Source organism: Microtus oregoni, unplaced genomic scaffold (genome assembly GCF_018167655.1).
Source record: "Microtus oregoni isolate MIOR12 unplaced genomic scaffold, Mior012 000009F_ref0000495, whole genome shotgun sequence".
Classification (NCBI taxonomy): Eukaryota; Metazoa; Chordata; class Mammalia; order Rodentia; family Cricetidae; genus Microtus; species Microtus oregoni.
In genome coordinates this window covers 47,751,731-47,776,274 of record NW_024543068.1, presented here as the reverse complement: position 1 = coordinate 47,776,274, position 24,544 = coordinate 47,751,731, and positions in this window count along the sequence as shown.

Sequence of the window (24,544 nt, the reverse complement as noted above, 5' to 3'; positions counted from 1 at the left end):
TTAAAATTAGAAGTATTTAAATTTGTAAGTTTGCATGGATAAGAGAGGAGCTTATGAGGCCCAATCCTTAACTGAGGAGTTAAGTCATCTCTCTTTGAGGTTGTGGCCACTGACGTTTTGGTTTCTCATGGTCAGTGGATGGACCCATAGCCATCACACAAAGGCAGCACTAACTGCACACATATGTGAGATAAAACTAATGGAGGCAGAACTGGAAGGTATTATCACAATGCATTGTATATATGCATTAGTTTCACAAAGAATAAGTTAGAAAAGAACAAAAATGTGTTTAAAGTGTTAAAATTTAACAATTCTGTAAAAATGAATGTTATAAAAACTTGATTTTCCTGAGGATAAAATTAAAAAATGATAAATAAAAGAAAATGTTGTTCACAGGTAAATGCACACATCCGATCTAAATGGATGATACCTCCACATTTGCTGGGTATGCAGTACATTTTTGATAGAATTATCAATAATGCTTTTCACAGAAGTTGAGTAAATTATTTCATGGAGGAAAAACAAAAAGGATCTGGACCTATGTTGGAGATATTGAACAATATGTACATGAGGAATGTTGTATTTTTTTTTATCCACAAAATGTCATTCCACAACTATTTACCTGAATATATATTTTATACCAGGTAACAATGCTTCAACTACTTGAAAAAAATTAATGAAAAATATTAATGAAGATTTCTAATGTTGGAGAAGCTGCATTCCATCTGGGAAAATTCTAAGTTAATAATTAAGGTAATTAGTGATTTCAAAAATATGCATTTGACTAAGCAACATGAAAATTTAGAGACAAAATAATGTATGTGTGAAAAATTGTAAAGTGCTAGGAGAACAATGTCATTTAGTAATTAAACATTTAATGAATAATGTTAAGATGGTTACTTGCTCACAGAATAAAGCAAAATAAGAACCATATTCACAGTATAAATAAATTCTTAGTGAATTTAAGTTTTAAATGAGAAAGTCACATTTTTATATTTTACAAAAAGTGATCCACTATAGGATATGTATACATTGGATTAGATTTATTAGCTAATATAAGTATTTACAAACCAAAGAAGGAAAATAGTGATCCATTCAATATACATAAAACAAAATATCTCTCATGGTGAAAGGTACATACAGAATAAAAATGAAAATGTTAACTATTGATTCAGAGCAGATATTTGCATCACAGAAACGTAGTAGGTATATGAAATATATAAAGAACATCCAGCTGCAATAAGAAAGAGTGTAGCAGCTAGGCTGTGGTGGTGCACACCTTTAATCCCAGGGTTTGGGAGGCAGAGGCAGGAAGATCTCTGTGAGTTCAGGGCCAGTCTGGTCTACAAGAGCTTTGGAGCTTTGTCCTTCCAGGACAGGCTCCAAAGCTACAGAGAAACACGGTATTAAAAAAAAAGAAAGAAAAGAAAGAAAGAGTGTAGCTTTCCAGTAGTGGGGAAAAAACAGAGGATATTAACAATGTTTCACAGACACGAGCATCCAAATGGCTAATAAACAGTTGAACAGATGTTCCTTTTAATAGCAACCCATAAAATGCAAATTAAAACAATAAGGCATTAGTTTATATCCATCAGACTGAGAAAAAATTTAAAAAGCTGACAGTAACAAATGTCACCGAGAGTGCCTGGCAGAAAGAGTCCCCATCATATGCTGGCAATTTTGTGGATTTTTGTACTCATTTCATGAGCAATCTGGCAGATGAGAAAAGGGAAAAGGAAAAATTGCTATATGCTTTCACCTCAACATAAGGTTCATTTTCTGGGTTTGTACCTTTGAGAAATTTGTGTGGAAAGATATAATAAGACATAAAATCAAATATTAAAAATTAAACTATATTAAATTGGAGTGAATATATGCTGAAGCTAAACATAAATGGGTAGAAGAAAAAACAGACCAGACCACTGTTTGTATAATAGAATACTGAAAAGCTAGTTCCTGGGAATACATTTAAAAAATCTTTGCTTTATACTTATAGAATAAAATGCAAAGGGCCTCAAGGGCTGTGGTGGTCTGTCTTTCTTTCTTTCTTTCTTTCTTTCTTTCTTTCTTTCTTTCTCAGACAGTGTTTCTTCCTGAAACAGCCTTGGCTGTCCTGGAACTAGTGTTGTAGGCAAGGCTGGCCTCTACTCACAGAAATCTGCCTGCCTCTTCCTTTTGAGTGCTAGGATTAAGGAATTTTCATACAAAAAGAAAAAAAAAACCTTTCCGTATCTCCTTGAATGTTTCCACTGGGTGTCAAATATAAATGTTTAATATACAAATGGGTTGTAATGTTGCCTGTGATTCTAGTGGAAAACTTCAGTTAAAAGAACAATTACAACTGTTTTCACTAATGTTAGGAAAAGTCAGAGAAAAGCACATGGTTATGAAAAGTTTACCATATAGATACTGGCTCTATATCTGGCTAATCCAGAATCTATTTTTCCTTGTTAAAAATGAAAGCAACAAGAAAAAGGCATACATTTTGGGTTCCAGAATGAAGAGGAGTGGACAAAATCTCTGATGTAAAATGTGTTACTGTTTTGAGGCTCAGCAACTACAGCCTATTGTATTTATATGAAAGGAAAGAGAAAAATAAGCAAGGAAACAGAAACAAGTAATAGATGGAGAAATGCTGAAGTTTCTATTTTGGTACAGAGAATCAACAAAGTTGTAATTGTACTATCTCATTGCTCTGTGTACCCAGCCCCTTCTCAAAACCCTGCATATCACCTGGCTTTTGGGGTTTCTTCATCTTTAACCGTGACATCAGGTCTTTTAATTATTATTAACTCCCTTACTTTTAAGGCGAATTTACTTCAAAGTTCAGGAGAGGAATGAATTACTTTCAGTCCTTAATGTCATCCTAATATAGGAAGTCTCTGAGACTGGCATTTTCTTAGTACAAAGACACCACACTGTCCTTGACATTGGTCAGAATGTAAGCATCCCACAGGCACTGATTAATTTACTAATCATCCTAATAAAGTAAGGTTCCCACAGTCACCACTGGTTCCCAGAAATGGCAGGGAGCCATGAACAGGTGAGCAGTTTTATTCTTCCTCACTGCATGGAGAAGACTTGGGTATTCAACTAGAACACCCTTGTTGTCATCGATGTCAACTTAGGATTTGCACTCAACTGATGCTCTTGTAGCAACTGTTGGAGTGTGATGCTGCAGAAGTTCAGCTTCAGTGGCCTTTCCCAGATCTCTCTTTCACCAATTAAATGTACAAGATGAAAAAGCAAAGCACAAAACAGTCTTATCAGAAATATTTTCAGAGAGTGGCTGTCAAACCAGGAAGTAACGAATTTCTCAGGGGCAAAGCATAGGGCATTCTATTCTTACTGCCTGTTTCTAGACTAGCTGTTCATGCAGTTAGAGTCTGTTAGATAGCCCGAAATTATTTCTATCTTAACTGAGTTAATGATAGAATCATTTGATGTTTTCTGAAATGCAAGCTTTATAAAACACCTCATAATATGCATTTAACTGGAGAATTAGAGCATTTTCCTGTTCCTCAGTTTTATTTATTTTTTATTTATTTTTTTGCTTCCTCTTTTTTTTTGATTTATTGATACAATTTTTTTATTGAGAAAAGGAGAAAAAAAAACAAAAACAAAAAACAAGTTTCCACCTCCTCCCAGCCTCCCATTTCCCTCCCCCTCCTCCCATCCTTCTCCCTCTCCTCCCACCCTTCTCCCCCTCCCCCCACTCCTCTCCCCCTCCCTCTCCAGTCCACAGAGCAGTCCGGGTTCCCTGCCCTGTGGTAAGTCCTAGGTCCTCCCCCCTCTGTCTATCTCTAGGAAGGTGAACATCCAAACTGGCTAGGCTCCCACACAGCCGTACAGACCTGTACTTTTCATATGCTCCAAGAAAGGAAGATTCTGGCATCTCATCATCTCATTCTTTTTCCATAAACTCACATTATTCTTCTTCTCACAATATAGGCTCTCGTATAGCACTGTGGATATACATCCAGAGCTGAGCAGGAAAGTTCTCACAATCGACCCTATCGGTACCACAATCCTTGGGGCACAAGGATATCTCTTTTTTTTTTTTCTGTGTTTCTTTTTTTCAGGACAAGAACATCTATCTTTAAACTTTTCTCTGGGAACTTGAGTAAGTTTCCCCAGGGCCGTATAAGCAGGAAAGTCCCCATTTTGCAAACAAACAACTACTCTTAAAAGTGAAAGCAGAAGCCAGCACTCTGACAACTGAATGACTTGGTGAAGTTTTGTTGGAACTTCATCTAGCAATGTCATCCACCTCAGGACCCAAGCCGTCTCTTGTACCTTGGCCTCTACCAAGATATACTTAGTGAAAAGCACATCTATTAAATATCTTTCAATTTTGACAAAAAAAAATATTCTTTTTTTAGGAGAAAAATCTGAATATTTTATTAAGTCTTATAAACAAAGATCATCAATAAAAAACCCTGGAGAGTTAGTTGCTTTTTCTTTTTTTGAGTTTTCTTGGTAGGAAGGTTTTTGGATTTTTTAAAAATTTTTATGTATTTTTTTTATTTTTCCACTCAAAATTTCCACTTCCTCTCCTCCTCCCGTTCTCCTCCTACTCTCCCACTCACCCTCCTCCCTCCCCCTCCAGTCCTAAGAGAGGCCAGGGTACCCTGCCCTGTGGGAAGTCCAAGGCCCTTTTCCCCTCCATCCAGGCCTAGGAAGGTGTGCATCCAAACAAACTAGGATTCCAGAAAGCCAGTACATACATTAGAAACAAGTCCCAGTGTCATTATCAATGGCTTCTCAGTCAGCCCGCATTGTCAGCACATTCAGAGAAACCGGTCTGATCAAATGCTCCTTCAGTCCAAGTCCAGCTGAATTTGGTGAGCTCCCACTAGATCAGGCACACTGTGTCAGTGGGTGGACCAACCCCACACAGTCCAGACTTCCTTGCTCATCTTCTCCCTCCTTCTGCTCTTCAACTGTACCTTGGGAGCTCAGTCCAGTGCTCCAATGTGGGTCTCTGTCTCTATCTCCATCCATCACAGGACGAAGGTTCTATGGTATTCGAGATATTCATCAGTGTGACTATGGGACAAGGCCAGTTCAGGCACCCTCTCCTCTGCTGCCCATGCCAAGTCTCTTGCCAACCCTAAAATGGCTCCCTTAATTAAAATATCTTCTTCCCTGCTCCTATATTAGCCCTGCCTCCATCTCAACCCTCCCACTCCTCAAGCCCTCCTCAATCCTTCCCTTCTCCCTTCTCTCTCCCCCCCTCCTCTTTCCCCCACCCCCACTCCCACCCCCATGCTCCCAACTTTTGTTGGGCGATCTTGTCTGCTTCAAATTTCCGGAGGATTTATATATATTTTTCTTTGGGTTCACCTTATTATTTGGCTTCTCTAGGCTCGTGAACTATAGGCATGCCTCTCAATGGAAGAATGGATAAAGAAAGTGTGGAATAGATCCTGCTAGACTTATAGATCGTTGCCTAGGCTAATTGTCATCAAAGTGGCTTCAGCCAGCATCAGCCAGCAACTAATGAACAGATGCAGAGACACACAGTCAAACATTAGGTGGAGGTTGGGGAATCTTGTAGAAGAGGGCAGCGGCCTTGTAGGAGCCAGAGGGGTCAAGAGCATCACATGAATACCCACATAATCAACTAACCAGGATTCATAGGGGCTCTCAGAGACTGAACCACCAACCAGAGAGCTTGCATGGGACTCACCTAAACTCTCTACACCAATGTTGCATTTGTGTATGTACCTTGGTCTTCCTGTGGGTCTCCGACTCTGTTGCCTGCTTTGGGGACCCTTCCCTCCTACAGGGTTGCCTCATCTTGCCTTAATAGGAGAGGAGGTGCCTCGTCTTACTACAACTTGATAGGACATGGCTGGCTGATACACATGGGAGGCCTGTCCTTTCCTGAAGAGAAAGGAGAAGGAGTGAATGGCGTGGAGCAAGAAGGGAGGTTGTGGGGGAAGGACTGAGAGAAAGGGAAGGAGAAAAAACTGTGATTGTCCTGGAAAAATAAATATTTTTAATTAATTAAAAAGAAAAAACTAAATTACCTTAAAAGTACTATTTTGTATATTCATTGTTCTTTATATTTAATTCAAACCTATTTGAAAATAGGCCTTTATTTTGATTGTGACTTTATTTTTAACATGTCTTTTACATTTATATCCTGTTACTTCATTTTGGTTTTCTTTTCTTTCAGTGTTATGGTTCAAACCCAAGGTTTTTTTTTTTTTTTTTTTTTTTTTTTTTTTCTTGGTTTTTCGAGACAGGGTTTCTCTGTGGCTTTGGAGCCTGTCCTGGAACTAGCGCTGTAGACCAGGCTGGTCTTGAACTCACAGAGATCCGCCTGCCTCTGCCTCTGCCTCCCGAGTGCAGGAATTAAAGGCGTGCGCCACCATCGCCCGGCCCAAACCCAAGGTTTTATACATGCTAGCGAATACTGTAACATTTGACTACGTGCTCTGAGTCCTCTAGTTGCCTCCAGTTTCACATGGTACACACTTTTTTCCCCCCTAACACGCTGGCATTCTTTCTGCAAAGTTGAAAGGAGTGAATGAAAAATAAACAGTGGTTTAAGACTTTAAAACAGCCTTGGGGTCGACTATTCCAAAGTATGTCTTCCCAGTCATTGCCTCCTGAAAGTCCATAGTCCTGAAATCAAAAGCCTCCTCTCTGAGTGCCTCTTCCACTTTCTCCTTTCTATGATATTATGTATAATGAATGCTAATATATACAAAGGTCCTCTAAGTGTTGATTTTAGAACCTAGCTATTGCAAGGTTTTCTCATACAAAAATGGTGGTATAAAAGTGATGACAAAGTTTATAACAGGAATAGCTTTCTCATAGAAAGTTCTTTAAAAGTGGTGGAAATGTTTCTTTGAGTAGACTAGGCTTTTTAACCCCTGCTAAAGTTTCTCAGGACATCTATAAAGGCTTCTGTATAAAGCCTGTGGGAAATGCATTCCCTGCATTCAGAGGGCAGATGTGCCCTCACTGTAAATGCAGAAGCAGATTTTCAGGCCGCGTGTTCAAGCCTCTTCTATCCACAGAGAAAATAAATTCTAAATTCAAATCATCTTTCTTGTATTTAATGGTTCTCATCATCAGCTGGATTTTTATTGTCTAAATCATGGCTTTTCTTTTGTTTCCTCTATATGGGGTCCTCTTCTTTAGTCATCTTTGAAAACATCAAGGGCGTGGAGATTCTGTACCTATGTATATATGTGTGTATTGGGCAACGGTCAAGGGCTTTAATTTGACCATTTCTAATCAGGGTGAATTTGTTAGCATCTTATATGAAGATTTCGTACATATTTTGATTAAGCAAATGATTATCATATGTGTAATTACCATAGTTGAGAAAAACAGGCATTTGGACCATGTGACTGAAACAATTCCATCTTATAGTGTTTCTAAAGATATTATTGTGGCAAACTCAAAGACTCATGGAGTCTACAATGCATTTTCAATTCTGCTATGATCCTTAAAATGTTTATTTTTGACATCTCCCTATGACATATGAAGAAAGTTCATTATAAAAACCTAAGGAGGGGATGCCTTCTGTCTTACATTTTTAGAGATCCACACTTAAGTCTCTGAAAAGTCAGATACAGGAGAAACAAATGAATTATTCAGCTTAAGATTTCTCAGAAAGATCTGACCTAGAATACTTTTATCTGAAATAGTTTAAAAATTTCTATTTTCTGAAAAAATCGCCTAATAGGATATTGTATATCTTTTTCATATATATATATATATGAATATAATTTATGTACATATGTATATTAAATATATTCTCTCTGAATGTTACTCAGACATTTAAAATGAAGTTGTGCTTATCTTACATGATGTTAGTAAATTTGAACCAAATAAGAGGAACCCAGATCTCCATAGCTCCTAGAGTTGAAACATACCTGTGAATATCCCACCAGAGATAAGTAAGTGGCATTTCTCTTTACCTGTATTTAATTGCTGATCAAGCAAAAGTGTGAACTTCTCAAAATGCTGCTCTATGCAACGTCTGTGCAATCTTTCACTTTAATTAAATTACATCTAAAAAGGGTTCTTAGGAAAAAAATCACACAAAGCCCACTTGAGTCTTTTCTATAGATTAGCCCACAATGATGAATGCTCTTGTACTCACTTGCTTCCTATCTACTTGCATGATATAACAAAGTTCATCCATCAGCACAAAAATTACATAAGGAGAGCAGTATAGGCTGAAAAATGAACCTTTTATTAACTTACTCTCTTTCTAGAAGTTGGAAAGTGGTTGTTTTCCTCACCACCTTTTGACTGCTAAGCCACTCAGAGATTTAAGAAAAGAAAAACAACAGCAGAAAACCTTGCTACCTACTTCTCTATCTTCAGATGACTCAGGGGCCTGCCTTGCAAAGTCTTTCTTCATACCCTTCCTAGAGCTGTTCCCTTAGGATGCATGATCATTTAATTATAACTAGCAATTGCTGTCTAATGAGGTGCCTAAACCTACCAAAGATTCCTAGGAGACAGACAGAGTCACTTAAAAATCTGTCGTGGTTTGTCATGTAAGAGCTCAGAAGATCACATCACGCACAGGGGAGTAAACTGTCTGGCTCTTGCTCATGGTATTGCCCTAGTAATACAGAGTGCATTTCCACATTAATATTAGTTCTCCACTTTGATAGCAGTGTGGTACCGCAAAGAGAAGCATAGGCCACACTGCTGCATTTTCTGTCTTTTTAGAGTACTTAGCATAGAAATAAATAATCAGCTGATACTTCATTTAAAATATTCAATATTTTTCCATATAAAGTTTCTTTTGTAATGGGGTAGATTTATGAATAAAATCGTGCTGATTAACAGGAAGGTTGAGCACTAAAATAATCTCTTCTTTACCTTTCCCTATGAACTCAGCACATGCCTGTGGTATGTCTTTTCCTATGTGCTCAGTGCATGTCTCTGGAATGACTTTCCCTATGTGTTCCATGCATCTCCATGGAATACCTTTGCATATGTGCTCGATAGATTTCTGTGAAATGCCAAAACTCTAGGAAGAAATATGCATAGAGAATGGAATTCACATCTAATACCCTTTACTTCTTGGAAATTGAATTCTATTACTTTCTTTTAAAAATATTTAAATTCTTGAATAATATGCCAGGATTTTATATATAATGGTAAACATATTGTTTAGGTTTAATCAAATTGTGGCTCTTCAATTTCGAAGGAAGGGTAACTTTACAAAGGAACTAGAGGAGAGACCCTGTCTGGGTATGGCTTAAACAAGTGGATTACAGGTGACATGATACTGCCTCAGTTCCTGTAGATACAGTCACGGAACTTGGTGCTCTTAAGGGTACAGTCTGACAGATTTCAAGAACTTTTTCACTTTGGGTTTCTTTTTTCTCTCTTTTACTGGGCTGTCTTTAACCTCTTAAGTCAATAATAATAGCATCAAAGCCTAAAGTAAGTTCAGAGAAATCCCTTTAAGTATTAGGCTGACTAATGCTTAGAAATTGGGTTCATAATTATAGTTATCATGAATGTTTCCATGATAAGGTGATGGCACTTTTTAAATTAATGACCATTGTGACAGATGTGGTGTTTATTATATGTGCTTTGTTTCTCTGAATCTAAGTGAAAAGTCATTAATCTTGTAAGAAAACAATGCTTATGCCACCAGATTGTACAAAAGGAAATAAAAGGCATAGCAAGCCAAGATGCCGCATTTGACTCATTTCTAACAATGGCTACTGACTCTTGCTTTATTTATAATATGGAATATGCACTATGGCAGACATTTCTGTCTTCCTTGAATACAAGGTGAGTTTCCCAAAGACTTCACATAATTCCCACCACAGAATTAACATTCAGTATAAGCATTCAAGACAAAAATATTTAACCCAGAATTATAAATGTCCAAAATATTTAGATCACTTCTTCTGGTTTATCACACGGTTAACTTCAAGAGTGTAATGAGGGTAATGTTTGCTGAAATGAAACTTCATGAACTCCAAGAAATATATTGCCACCGACTTGGTCTATAACACTTGCAAGCTCATAGTACTCTCAATATTTGAAACTCTTTAAGGAGCTTTAATTTTTATAAAAATAAGTGAACAAAGCCACCTCAGTTCCTCCACTATCATCTGGCATCTGAAAATCTAGTGATCCCAGGCTCTCCTTTGAGATGTGTACAGAAGTTTAAACTTAAAAGTTCCAAAAGATCAAAATAATACTTTTCTGGACTTATTGATGAATCTGTTAAGTGAAGATACTGCTTATGACAGTTTGCCACAAAGCAAACAGGAGTCACAGTAAAAGGCATTTCTGTTCTGAGACTATGAAAGCACATGCGCTCGCGTGCACACACGCACACACAATGAGAGAGAAAGAGAGAGAGAGAAAGAGAGAGAGAGAGAGAGAGAGAGAGAGAGAGAGATCATGGTTACTGCATAATGTTCTTTATAATCCAAACTCCACATTTCATTTTTTTGTCTTTTTTTTTAAGATTTATTTATTTATTTATTATGTATACAACATTCTGCCTCGATGTATGCCGGCATGCCAGAGGAGGGCGCCAGATGTCAGTACAGATGGTTGTGAGCCTCCATGTGGTTGCTGGGAATTGAACTCAGGACCTCTGGAAGAGCAGCCAGTGCTCTTGAACTCTGAGCCATCTCTCCAGCCCCTCCACATTTCATTTTTTATAGTAATTTCCATAAAGAGGCACAAGGAACTGAATGATGTCATGTGATAGTCAACTACTAGTTTTTCAAAAATAAAATTTCTTTTGGAAAAGAAAATGGAAAGTAGTGGCTATATAAAGATACAGGTGTCTACTGTTTACCAAGCGAAGATCTATGTGACCATAGGAGATTTGAAAATTATGGATATATTGTCTTGTCTTCAGGACAGTTATTCTAATTAGTAATAGCTGTCTACCTAACAGAGTATAATCACCTTTAAATAAAACAAGAGTATAAATGAGTAATTGTCTTTATATGTTAGTCTGTGGTAAACTGTATTTCTTGATATAGAAGGGCATAGTCCTTATTGAGTGATAGTATTATCTGGGTAGGTGGTCCTGGGCTATACAAGAAAGCTAGCTAGGCATGAGCCAAAGAACAAGCCAGCTAGAGAAGAAGCCAGCCAGATGTGTTCCACTATGGTTTCTGCTTCAGGTTCTTTGACTTTATGTCCTAACTTCTCTCCCTCTTGGGCTGTGACTTGGAAATAAAAGTTAATGAAATCCTTTCCTACCCTAAGGTACTTTTTTGTCATGGTATTTGTCACTGCAACAGAAAAGAAAGTAGAACATTTGTTTCCTATATTGCTGCTGGGCATAGACAATGAGTTAGCATTGGACAGAAGTATGTATACAAACTGACAATTAGGATTCTAATAAAAGATTTTATCGGGAAAACATTATATGTTTCTGCTAGTTTATTCTTTGGACTTTTAAGCTACCTTCCCTAGCCTTGTCAGGCCTCTCTGACAATAAAGCATTCTAAATCTATTTTTGGCTTCCAGGATAAGATAACATATGATGATAACTGATGGCTTACATCCTAGAATGGAGCTCCAGCACACAGTCATGAACACAGGAAGCCTCCAAAAGAATCGTACATGGTTGTTAATGTAACTGAAAATTTTGAGGATACCTGATACAGTGAATTTCACAGTAACATCTGAATAGTAATTAGGAATACCAAACAAGAACATCAAAAATGAGATTTAGGGGTTAAAACCTACAATGATATGAAGTTCTAGAATTGATAGACAAACTCAATGATAATTATATATGGAAATCTAAATAAATAAAATTATAGTCATAAAAATATTAAAAAAGATATTGTACAGTATAAAAAAAATTAGTTTGAATAAAGAAAAATGAAGATTTGAAATAAGTGTGGGAAAATATAAATTAGATACAGCTGAACAGAAAAGTTTTGAAAAGAAAGTGTTATCTGAAAAAATTTACATAAAACTGGAAAAGAGTTGTATTAATAATAACTTACAGGATAAACAGAATTGATTGAGACAGATGGTTGACAGATGATTGAAAGAGAATTTGTAAAAATATAATGCCTATTGAGTTTTCTTTTTCAAGGATTACACAGTGTGTGTGTGTGTGTGTGTGTGTGTGTATCTGTGTGTGTGTTGGAATACATAAGACACAGTGCACAATTGAGGGTCAGAGGAAAATTTGCAGGATTTATTTTCTCCTTCCACCATTTAGATTCTAGGGACTAAACTCAGGTCATGATCTATGCAGTAAGTACCCTTATCTGCTGAATAATCTCACTGACTCCAAGTTATATTTCTATAGACGTGCTATAGCTAGCCAAAGTAGCAGCTAAAGCAGGCAAGCTACATCAAAGAATTAACAGGCAAGAGAACTCTCACAGAAATGAAAGGAAACTGGAAGAATATGGGGTAATTTAATACAAAATAATTTCCAATTAAAAATTGAGACCTCAGGTTTTGAAGAATGGAAACAAGACATCAACAGAAGTTAGTGAGCAAACACTCCATTCAAGGAGTGATTTTTGATAGGTGTACACTCATAGCGATATGCAGCAAGCGCTGTGGTAAAAAACAATGACTTCTCAAATTTTGCATGCAAGTGGATGGAAATAGAAAACACTATCCTGAGTGAGAACCTTCATCTGATGATGGATGGAGACAGAGACAGAGACCAACACTGAAGCACTGGACTGAGCTCCCAAGGTCCCAATGAGGAGCAGAAGGAGGGAGAACGTGAGCAAAGAAGTCCGGACCACGAGGGGTGCACCCACCCACTGAGACAGTGGAGCTGATCTATTGGGAGCTCACCAAGGCCAGCTGGACTGTGACTGAAAAAGCATGGGATAAAACTGGACTTTCTGAGCATGGCGAACAATGAGGGCTAATGAGAAGCCAAGGACAATGGCACGGGGTTTTGAACCTACATAATGTGTTGGCTTTGTGGGAGCCTAGCCAGTTTGGATGTTCACCTTCCTAGAAATGGACGGAGGGGGAAGGACCTAGGACTTACCACAGGGCAGGGAACCCTGACTGCTCTTTGGACTAGAGAGGGAGGGGGAGAGGAGTGGGGGGGAGGGGGAGAAGGGTGGGAGGAGGGGGAGAAGGGTGGGAGGAGGGGGAGAAGGGTGGGAGGAGGGGGAGGGAAATGGGAGGCTGGGAGGAGGAGGAAACTTGTTTTTTTTTTTTCTCTCTCTCCTTTTCTCAATAAAAAAAAAAAGCAAAAAAGGGATGTGAGAACAATTTAAGTTGTGAGAATGAGGCCGTGAAATTAAATAGCAGGTGGGCAAACAACTATGGCAAAACCTGTATGATCCCTAAAGGACATGAAGGAGAACCTGTATGTGATCTTGTTCTAGACAGAGAGTTTTAAAATGTGACTCTGAAACTACGCTATGTATACAAAGATGGTAAATTGGATGGTTTTCAGGATTAAAAATTTCTACAATTGATAAAAGAATTCGAAGAACCAGCAGCTACAACAATGTGTATTTGTAGTGGTGATTTGTACTTTGAAGAAGAGTTAAATGGCTTCATATTATATATGCATATATATTCTGCTGCAAGGAAAATATCAACTAGGCCTTTAGGACTTCCGTATGTATTCCTAATCGAGTACACAGCACAGAAAGGTAAAAAAAAAAAAAAAAAAACTATGCAAATGTCAGGCAAGGCTTAAAAGCAAAGAAGAAATGTTGAAGCAAACTGGCGTAGTATAATGCTTCTATGAATATACATAGCATTAATGCAGATAAATTAAATGCTTTGACATAGAAGGATATTATCAGACTGTTTCAAAATCTAGTTTTGTGTTGCCTCCAAAGTCTGTTCTTAAAGCAAAAGAACACGGAATTGTTCAGAGTAAAATATGAAAATGATGAAGTGGGAAATATATATTAGGAACAAAAGAAAAACACTCTGATAGTTATGTCATCACAATTTAAGACAAACAAATACTAAGAACAATAGTGATTATATATTATAAAACTAGCATTATTAAAAGTAAATAGTATGCATAACTTGTAAATTTAGAGGTCTGTGTCTTCTAAATGTGAAGTTATATATACTAGGAATCCAAGTACCTTTAATCTCTTATTATCATTTTTATTTAAAAACTTCACCTCCAACCAAGAATGGAGAATTCATAATGTAAATAATCGTGCTATAATATAAGTGAACAAAAATAAGCCCTCCAAATGTATACTTATTATAGAGAATGTGTGGTAATTGATGAAAGGAGAATAAATATTAGAAGAAAATAAATTGAAGCAATAAAAGGCAATTTTTCTCTTTAATAAGATGACCAATGTAATGATAAATACTAAGTATATCTTTAGTTAATAGGCATTAAAGTAACACATGTGTATTTAAGTTAAGTAGAAAATCAGTAAAGTTTTTTGGAAGCATTTTACAAGGATGCACCAGTTTGATAGTTTGTTCCCTAATAAGCAGTGGAAATAACATCCCTGCAATTACTAAAGGGGAGGAGTTCTTCAGATAGCACTTAAACCAAAAAAAACAACAATAAGAAAAAGGTGTGAGTATATTCCCAGGAGTGGTATTGCTGGGTCCACGGGTAAGTTGATCCCGAATTTCCTGAGAAACCGAAACACCAATTTCCAAAGTGGTTGCACAAGATTGCATTCCCACCAGCAATGGATGAGGGTTCCCCTTCCTCCACAGCCTCTCCAGCACAGGCTATCATTGGAGTTTTTTATTTTAGCCATTCTGACAGGTGTAAGATGATATCTCAAACCATTTGTTCAACTATGTTCATAGCAGTATTATTTGTAATAGCCAGAACCTGGAAACAACCTAGATGCCCTTCAGTGGAAGAATGGATGAAGAAAGTGTGGAATATCTACACATTAGAGTACTATGCTGCGGTAAAAAACAATGACTTTTCAAATTTTGCATGCAAATGGATGGAAATAGAAAACACTATCCTGAGTGAGGTAACCCAGACCCAAAAAGATGAATATGGGATGTACTCACTCATAATTGGTTTCTAGCCATAAACAAGGGTCACGGAGTCTACAATTGGTGATCCCAAAGAAGCTAAGTAAGAAAAACCTTCATCTGGTGATGGATGGAGACAGAGACAGAGACCCACACTGGAGCACTGGACTGAGCTCCCAAGGTCCCAATGAGGAACAGAAGGAGGGAGAACATGAGCAAAGAAGTCGGGACCACGAGGGGTGCACCCACCCACTGAGACAGTGGAGCTGATCTATTGGGAGCTCACCAAGGCCAGCTGGACTGTGACTGAAAAAGCATGGGATAAAACTGGACTCTCTGAACATGGCGAACAATGAGGGCTGATGAGAACCCAAGGACAATGTCACGGGGTTTTGAACCTACGTAATGTGCTGGCTTTGTGGGAGCCTAGCCAGTTTGGATGTTCACCTTCCTAGAAATGGACGGAGGGGGGAGGACCTAGGACTTACCACAGGGCAGGGAACCCTGACTGCTCTTTGGGCTGGAGAGGGAGGGGGAGAGGAGTGGGGGGAGGGGGAGAAGGGTGGGAGGAGGGGGAGAAGGGTGGGAGGAGGGGGAGGGAAATGGGAGGCTGGGAGGAGGAGGAAATTTGTTTTTTGTTTTTCCTTTTCTCAATAAAAAAAAGTTAAAAATAAATAAATAAATAAATTGCTGATGTCATCCTTAAAAAAAAAAAGAAAAGAAAAGAAAAAGGTGTGAGTTCTTTAAATAACACTTAAACCAAAACAACAAGAAAAAGGTGTGAAAGATGCAAAGATTCACTAAACTTGGTTATCAGCAATTTGTATGAGATGGTAAAAGATGGATCTTCTAGAAATATAAGAGACAAAAACTTGTATAAAATCAGAAGAAAATCAAGACATGAAGCTAACTACAATTTAGAACCCTAGATCGTTGTCACCAAGTACAAGCAGCCTGAGAGTCCCAGCCCGAAATGGTGCCTGTGATCAAAAGCTGTCGAATGAGGCTGACAGCCATTGTTTTCTTTTCCCCTTGGGTTTTAAGTTCCTTCCACATATCATTTACATAGTAAGAACAATATCACATTTGAAAATAAAACCCTATGTTTTAAAGTATTAGCCTCTCATTTTTGCTCAGTAATTGCTGTTTCATTGTAGGTTTTGCATACTGAGAGGAAAGAAAATGAAGTTGAAATCAGCATTTGAATTGTTCTGTCTTTAGTTGATAATCCTAATCATGGCTACTATCTATGATAAGTCTTCTTTGAAGAAAAAGAATATTTCTACTCAGTTTTTCAAAAAGTGTAAAATTATTTTTTAAGAATCTGAAGATGATTAAAGCTTGTTCGGTATTTCCCAGATCATCAGAATATCATCTGAAAATCATCAAAACCATCTGTTCCCAATCACTGGCGTCACAAGACAACAATCAGTGACCCAGGCTGCTAAGGAAAAGAGACTTTCTTCATTAGCCTGGAAACCATTATATTTTTATCAATGTCAAACTCCACATACCGTTCGTATCTGCCAGCTTAAGCTATTTGGTCTGTGGTAAGGTACAGTCCCACATTTTGGCATCTTAGAGTAACACGCGTTATTTTTCCCATATAAAACTCCAAATCCTTCTGACACGTATTTGTTTTTATGATTCAAGATGCTGAGGCTGTGCTTGGCCTGGGTCTTAGAGAAGAAAAAGAAAGAGCTAGTTAATTGGGAATTGTATTGTGTAGTTTCTGACCGCAAATTAACTTTTAATATTTCTTCCAGCTTTTTCACTGGCCTTTTTCAGTTCAACAGCGAGAACAGTGGAAAGCAGGCTAAATCCTCCTTCCCCAGGACAGTGCCTACAAGACACATGGCTAGCCACAATCTTGAAGGAGTGCCCTTAGAACAAAGATCTTATTTTTCATGATGTTGACTGAATGTACTCAATATCTAAAAATCAAAATCTTTCTAGTATTATGCATTTAAGATTGAGAGTATTTCTGAAAGTTGGCATTATACTGAGGATCAGGCTGAGTAGACAGAAAAGTCCAGGTTTGATAGGACAGACAGCAAATAAATAAAATATGCTTAAATATTATTTCTGAATTTTTCACACAATACATAATTGTTTGGCATGTTTCTAGGACCCCAATAATAATCAGTTAAGGTGATGTGGTCATATAATAAACTTTGAAAATATTCCAAGCAAATGTTGTCATAGAAAAGCAACCTAGCATTAATAGCATTGCTTATTGTTTTGATACTTTTTTTTGGAAATAGAAAATATATAGATCAATAGATTAGTTTAGATAGATGAATTTATACATCTACTTACAGAAAATAAATTTGAAAGATTTTGTTATTATCTGGAAAATTTAAACAAAATAACAGCCTAACTGAAACTATAAATAGCATATGTTCTGTGATGGTTTTCCTTATCTATTTGGTTTTTAATATTTTAATTAAATAGTTTAGACTATTTAGTATGTCTACCTAGAAGAGTGAATCCTAGAAAAGTATGATGTATGCAGGTGGTATATGCTCAAGCCTTGTCAATTTCTTCACATTGGCATAATTAATGAATCCATTTCCTCTATCATAATGACCTCTGCATACACTATAAACAATAGAACAATTTTCTAATCAAATGACCATTATATCGGATTAGTAATTTGTTTCCCAACCAATTTCATGTCACAGTTATTAAAAGCTTGCAGAGCAAGCAAAAAGACCTTTGATTGTGTTATTAAAGTTATCAAATGATAGTCTAAAAATGAAAGGAATTCAAAGTCTTGCCAGCGCAAGAGATCAACTCATGGTTGAAAACACAGTCTCTAAGACTATTCCAGTTTTTCTAGCCTAGTTAAAAGGTGTCGACTGGAAAATGTTACAAAGTTTGAAGTTTGAACTGATACAAATGAATTTAAACAAAGGTCATTTTTTTGTGTGCTGTCTACGAAATCCACGAAAGCAGACTCTAAAACTATCGCTTTTGTTGGATTATATTTTCTTATTGCCTTTTTCTCTGAGAATCTTTATGTTAATGTATATTTTTTTGCCGCATCCTGCATCTTAAAACTATTGCCTCTCCTAAAAAAATAAATAAATAAATAAGAGTCAGTTTTCTCCAATTAGGGGCAAAATAAAAATTAGTGTAACAGAAGAACGCTGGCCTTACTGATAGAAGCAGTTGTCTATGCCCAAGCATTTATCGGCACGACAAACTTAACATAAGAGAAAACTGAATGAAAAAAAAGTAGCCAGTATTTCATTTAAGAATTTTTAAGACCACAGTCATTGAAGTCAATGCCATTACACTATATTCTAAGGTCTTAGTTCAATTGGCAGTTGCTAAAAAGAATTTCCTTATGCATCAAAGATGTTATTTTTTCTCTTTAGTAATTTAATTTCATTCCTGGGGACCCATTTAACCAGAACTCGCTTTAGAAAGCCCCCCTCTATTATTATCACTACTGGTAGTTGTTACTAACGAAATTTATTTTTTTATAACCTCTGTGAGAATAACTTTCTGATGGCAGTTTATTATTACATTTTAATTTCATGAGGATCTCAGTATTTTTTTTTCCTTTAAGCACTTTTATGGGTTTTTTTTGCATTTTCTATGTAATAATTAGGCTCTCAACACTTTTCACTATTGCAAAGTCCACCTTAACTACTTTCTACAAAATATGATTTAGATCATATCGGTCTATGCAAGGAACCAATTTCATAGGAAATCAAACACTTGGTAAAATTTCATGGTATTACCCTTGTGTGTTTTAATGCAGTTCTGATCAATATATCAGAAAATAATTTTAAATAGAAATATTAAAAATTTTTCCTTCCTTTCAGAATAAAAATTTTTATTTATTCTTTCTTGTTAAGTTCTACTAAGCATGCCAGTACCTTTTTATAAGGAATCAAGGCTCTCCCTAATTTCTTATTATGTTTTATGTTTTTACTACTTTCTTTATTTTACATTGAGCAAAAAAAAATCTCGTGACTAGAGAGTTACTATGTGACTATTATTTAAAGGACACTGAAATAAATACAAGGTTGTGAGTATCTATCACCAACTAGATTATGTGCATATATAACTTCATTGAAACCTTGAGGGAAAACTTTTAGGCAGTTTTCTCGGCATCTTAATGAGGAATCTCATAAGTAGTCCAGAAAACAAAATCAAAACCCTGGAGATCACATTAACCTTCCGTAAGCTATTAGAGCCCTGTAATCATGTATACTGAACATCAGTGTCAATAAAGATACTATCATTTTGAACTTGTACCTCTTGTGTTGTTCTATAAATAAAACGAGTTTGTAGGATGAATTCAGAAAATAAGAAATTTATCTCTGGCATTTATTTTCTTGGTTGTAGCAATTTATCATATTTCTACAGAACTGTCCTCTCATTAATATAGTCCCATTCTTTCAAACAACAATAATTTCTAGAGAATCCAATATTTCGACCTAGTTAGAGATCATAGTGCCATTGATATAGAGATTTCACTATGTCTAATAATTTTTAAATCTATTGGAATCATCGCTGTTACGTCGTATTCAAAGTTACTTTCCATTCAAGTTTGAATGCAAAATAGTATACAAATTTGGCGTGTATACAACTGTGAATAGCAATATAAAATGCCATTTGAACATAGAACTCTGAGCCAGAAGTAGCTGGCATACTCAAGGAAAGATGGAGAAGCATAGAAAGGTTAGCAGAAGTCACATCCCACCAAACTGTCCATTGTTATAAAGATGTGATGACTTGGTCTATGGGGCTATCAGCAGAGTAGATAAATGTGATCAATAGTTAGATAGAAACTTTAATGAAACTTGTAACTGATGAATAATTATGTAAGAGTATGATCTTGGCAGGTTTTAAGGAAAGTGTCTATATTGACACAACATTGTCCCTTTTCACATTGGACTACAGTCTGTGAATGTGTGTTCATGCTAGTGACAAGGCACAGCTAGCAGTAGTAGTTCTGTTTCCATGTTGGCATCACTTCCCCCCAGCTGTGTTCATTGCAATAACAGAAACCAATGGCTAAAGAACTCCACCACTTATAAATGCCATTTGTTGCCGTAGGTAAAACGATCATCACTGAGCTGTTTTCATAGTTGGCAATGTTTTCTGTTTCTTGCAGTCGCCTTTCATGTATTCATGCTGTGTTGTTGGGAATATCAGCTGTTTAGGAAGTAAATACCTCCTATTTACTTCAGTGAAGGTGATGAACTTTTAACAGCAGTCCAAGTGACTCTAGCATTATCCCTTCTGTGAGTCTCAGACACCTGCTGTTAGTGAGGCCTCCTGCCACTACAAGTTGCCAAACAGTTTTGGGATAAATAGGTAATATACCAACAGTAAAAACCTTCCAGTCCTCACATTATGACATCAAAAAGATAAATACATTTAAAAGTGGTACCAACAGGCTCTTGTAAAATATTTGAAACTCATGCATGTCTTTCTTGGATTTAATTTTCCAAAAGAACATATATGTATAAACTTTGTCTCACATAATTTAACTTCTTGAAAGTCTTTTATGGTGAAATGGAGAGGAAAGGGGAGAAGAGCAGGAAGGAGAAGGAGGAGAAGGAGAAGAAAGAGTAGAAAAAAATGAGAAGTGGGACTCAAAGAAGGAGAGAGAGGGAGAATAAAAGGGTAAAATAATTCTGTAAATTTGTCATTTGATTTTCTTAATCAAATAATATTATTTTAAAATTTCGGGCTACTGGCTATTCACTAAATCAAATATGCAAAATGATTAAAAAAACACATGCACATACTGACAAAGATAAAGATGACTTTTCCCACATTCTCTCCATCAGTGTCTGCTATCTTCCCGCTGACAACAAAGTTGTTCAAAAGTATTCGCAAGTCAGTAAGGTTAATGTGAGACATTTGGGTCTTCTTGATAGATTGTGTGTTTTTCAGTGATACAAGTAGAAGAATAATATACACACATGGCAATATATGTTTTCTAGAGTATTTTTTGATGGAAAAAAACTGACACTGGAGGTGATAAAAAAAGTAATGAAATGTTGAGTTTTTGTTCTTATGCACTCTGACAATTCATTGGAAGAATTATCATGTAATAGATTAAGCTTGCTAAAGAAGAAAAACGAAACGTGTTATTTTCTACTTAAGACATGAATAGACTAAATTTGGATAGACTAAATTCGTATATAAATTGATCATTATATTCAACTCTATTGAATAATATTACAAATTGTCATAATTTGATTAGGAAGAATTTTGTTATTTTACAGGAGATGCATATCTTAGTAAGCTTACGTATGTTTTACGCTCAGCCCGTAAATGAAACACAAATCAGAAAACTCACTACAAATAAGAGCAGTTGTAGCTTTTGGATGTGCCCCATCTGTAAGTGTAATTTTAACCAATAAGTAAATCTTGTCTTTTGACTTCAATAAATTTTGCAATGAATTTCTGGCATATCTATGTTGAGTTGAGCAAATATTTACCTCCCTTGTATACTCTTGATTTAGCTTGGTCCAGAGCAATGGGATGTTGGAGTCCATGGCTTGGTCTGAAATTTCACTGTTCTCCATGACACTTTGTGGGGAGGGGGGATTTTCAAGTTGTAGCATGTTAGTTACCATCGACCTCAACAGACCTCTCAGATGCTGCATTGGCTTCCTCCCTCCTTTTAGAGACAGTGTATTAGGACAGAACAACCTGCCAGGGCAGCATATTTTGGCCTGGCACTGGCTTTTCAATTGATTCAAAGGAGGTTTTACTATCTATTTGCATGGGGGGACCAAAACTTTTGTTATTCTTGGAAGAACAGTGTGATTTTTTTTTAAAAAAAAAAAAATCATTGACTAGAGAATACTTAAAAATTGAATCTGTAAAGTTGTCACTAATTATCAAAATAATTAAATCATTTGTAATGGGTAAACCAAGATTATTTAGAAGCTTATAGCTAGTGACAAGTAAATTTACATTTCATCATGTGTTATAGTTTTAATGTTAGATGATCCTTATATGCCCATGTGTTAAGATGTATTTCTCTAGGGTGGTATTAGAAGGAGACAATTTTAAGGTTGAAAGTTCTGGTAGAATGTTGGGAGCAGTGAGACCCCAGATCCTGAATTTCTTGTAATCCCCTGATCTGAGTGCCTATAGCTGCTGTGAGCATGAGACCTTCAGGAGTTCCTGATGGCAGGAGAGTGATTTCTGGTGGGTTTGGCTGGGGCGTGCCTATCTCTATATAATCTGCCCCTGAACACAAAGGGAGCATTCTTGGGGAATTCAAGGATGACCCGTGTTGCTGTCTTTCTGTCTGTGTGTGTTTGTGTAATTTAACCTCCAGGCCCTTGCCCAAAGCTTGGTAACTGGGTGCCAGCGCACAGAGCGCAGACACGGGGGCGAGGTGTGCGGCAGTAGAAAGCTTTAGATTGATAGACAAAGGTCTACCGAGATGATTAGGGAGCCCTAGTTTCATCTTTGTTCTGTGGTTCTTACCTACATGGTTTGTTCCATTGAACACTATCTTGTGAGATACTCATTACCATTTGTCTTAAACTTGTACCTCCAGATCCACCGTTAAAATCAGGCTTTTCTCTTATAAATTCATTACCTTATATATTTTATGACAGTGATCACAAGCTGATTGACATAATTTAAAAAAATTATTTTTGTTTTACTCCATAGGATTTTTCTTGAAGAGTTCTAGAAGTACATTTTTTTAAATGAAGATGTTAAAATGTCTTCCTATTTATTAAACATGTTTTGAAAATTTCAGCATTCCTAATCATTTTTATACTAAATATGGCTACATAGAATTTTAAATATAATATGTAGAGTAAAGCCCTGTTCCAAGAAATTTGGAATTTTGGTACAATCCTCTATCTTAGACCAGGATAAACTAGATTCTCTCTGTGGAGTATGACTTGAAATTCACAATCATGCATTCTAAATTTTAGAGCATGTTATTTTAACATGCTATATAAAATGTTCTAATGTAATTGTAGAAGAATTATAGTTAAGTTAATAGAAAAAAAAATGGCTGCAAAACACCAGGCATGGATTGTGAATGTACCATCTTCAAGTCTGGAAGTGAAGTTTACTCTTTCTTGAGATAAACTAAGTAGTATGTTTATAATGTCCACAAAGGTAGTTTGTGTATGAAAATGAGTGGACTACCAAAGAAAGTTTTGAAATTGAATTCTAAACAGTTTTAAAGTCAGCCTGCAGGGCTGTCTTTGTTTTCACCTGATTTTTGAGTAACTTTTCAAGGACCATAAGTAAAAGTTTAGCTCATCTTTATGCATGAAAATGCCCTTGCCTCTGCTTCTCCCTTGTCGCCTTCTGCATGGTGACTTCAGCTGAAGAAAATCTCCTCCATTAGTGATCCTAAGTATGGGAGAATGCTAAGGAAAGAAGACAGCGTGTGTTCACATATAGCTGCTTCCTATTGGAGCAAGAAACCTTTTGGATTAATATTAAACTCAGAGACCAGTGACATTCATGTGGTGCCCCATTCTTATGATTTGGGGTTGAATCAGATAGCAGAATTGTGGGTTCTTCTCGGAATTTCCATCTTCAAAAAAGTAGAGTCCAGACATCCTTTCACACATAATAAAGCCTGGATATTGGAAACCAAATGTGGAAATTGGTTCTTTTGTCCCAGTTAAAGAGCAGCGTGAACACTGTATAACTACAAAGGACCTGATCGAGTGGAGTGGCTCTGTAAACGGAAATCCAGTCTCAGATGGCATAATGGCAACTGGAGAAGTTTAGATAAGGAAAAATGAAATGTCAGAATTCTTGTCTTAGGGCCTGTAGTCTGCTGCATATTCTTCTGTTCAAATTGGTGGAAACCCTACTTAATCCAATTATTGAGAAGAGTTAGTTTATTTAAAAACAAAATGCTGCACATTTTACTGTGAAAGGGTTCTTATTTAGCGCTGTGAGACAACAAAGGCCCACTAGATTATATATATTCTATTTTCCTTGTTTAGAAAATTAGAGAACTATCTACAAAGCTCTCAAAGCGAAAGGCAATTGTGGAAAATTGGTATGCAAGGCTATTTTAAAGCTGTCAAAGAAACACTTAAAATTTTGAAAGCCCAAACAGCTCTACCTAGGCAACATGCAAATCCCTTTTCAATGCCGCTTTCTCTGAACAGCTCAAGGATGAGCACTGTCGCACTGCCACCTGGTGAGCAGGCAAGTGGGACAGACAGTGGAAAACACAACCTGCAAAAGCTTCAGGACTTACTAGGAGCATTTCATATGCTGAATTGTTATATCGATTTTATATGTGTTTACTGACAGCATGAACTAACTTTATATCATCCGTTGCACTGTCAAGCAGCATTTTCTCTGCATTTTTTTAAGGTAATTTCCTACCGTCCAGGAGAAGTCCAAGCTACTGATTCTCCTTCCGAGCCATGAATAGTGAAATTTACAAGGCATGGTCCATGAAAGTGATTTCTATCAAAATATGTATGTTCCTCATTTTAAATTGACTTGCAAGTAATGCTTTCATTTTAATTTGAAGTAAACGATAGGGTTCTTTGCAAATTTCCAGAGTAGTGACCAATCTTTAGGAATGAGTATGGAAAACGGTGGCATG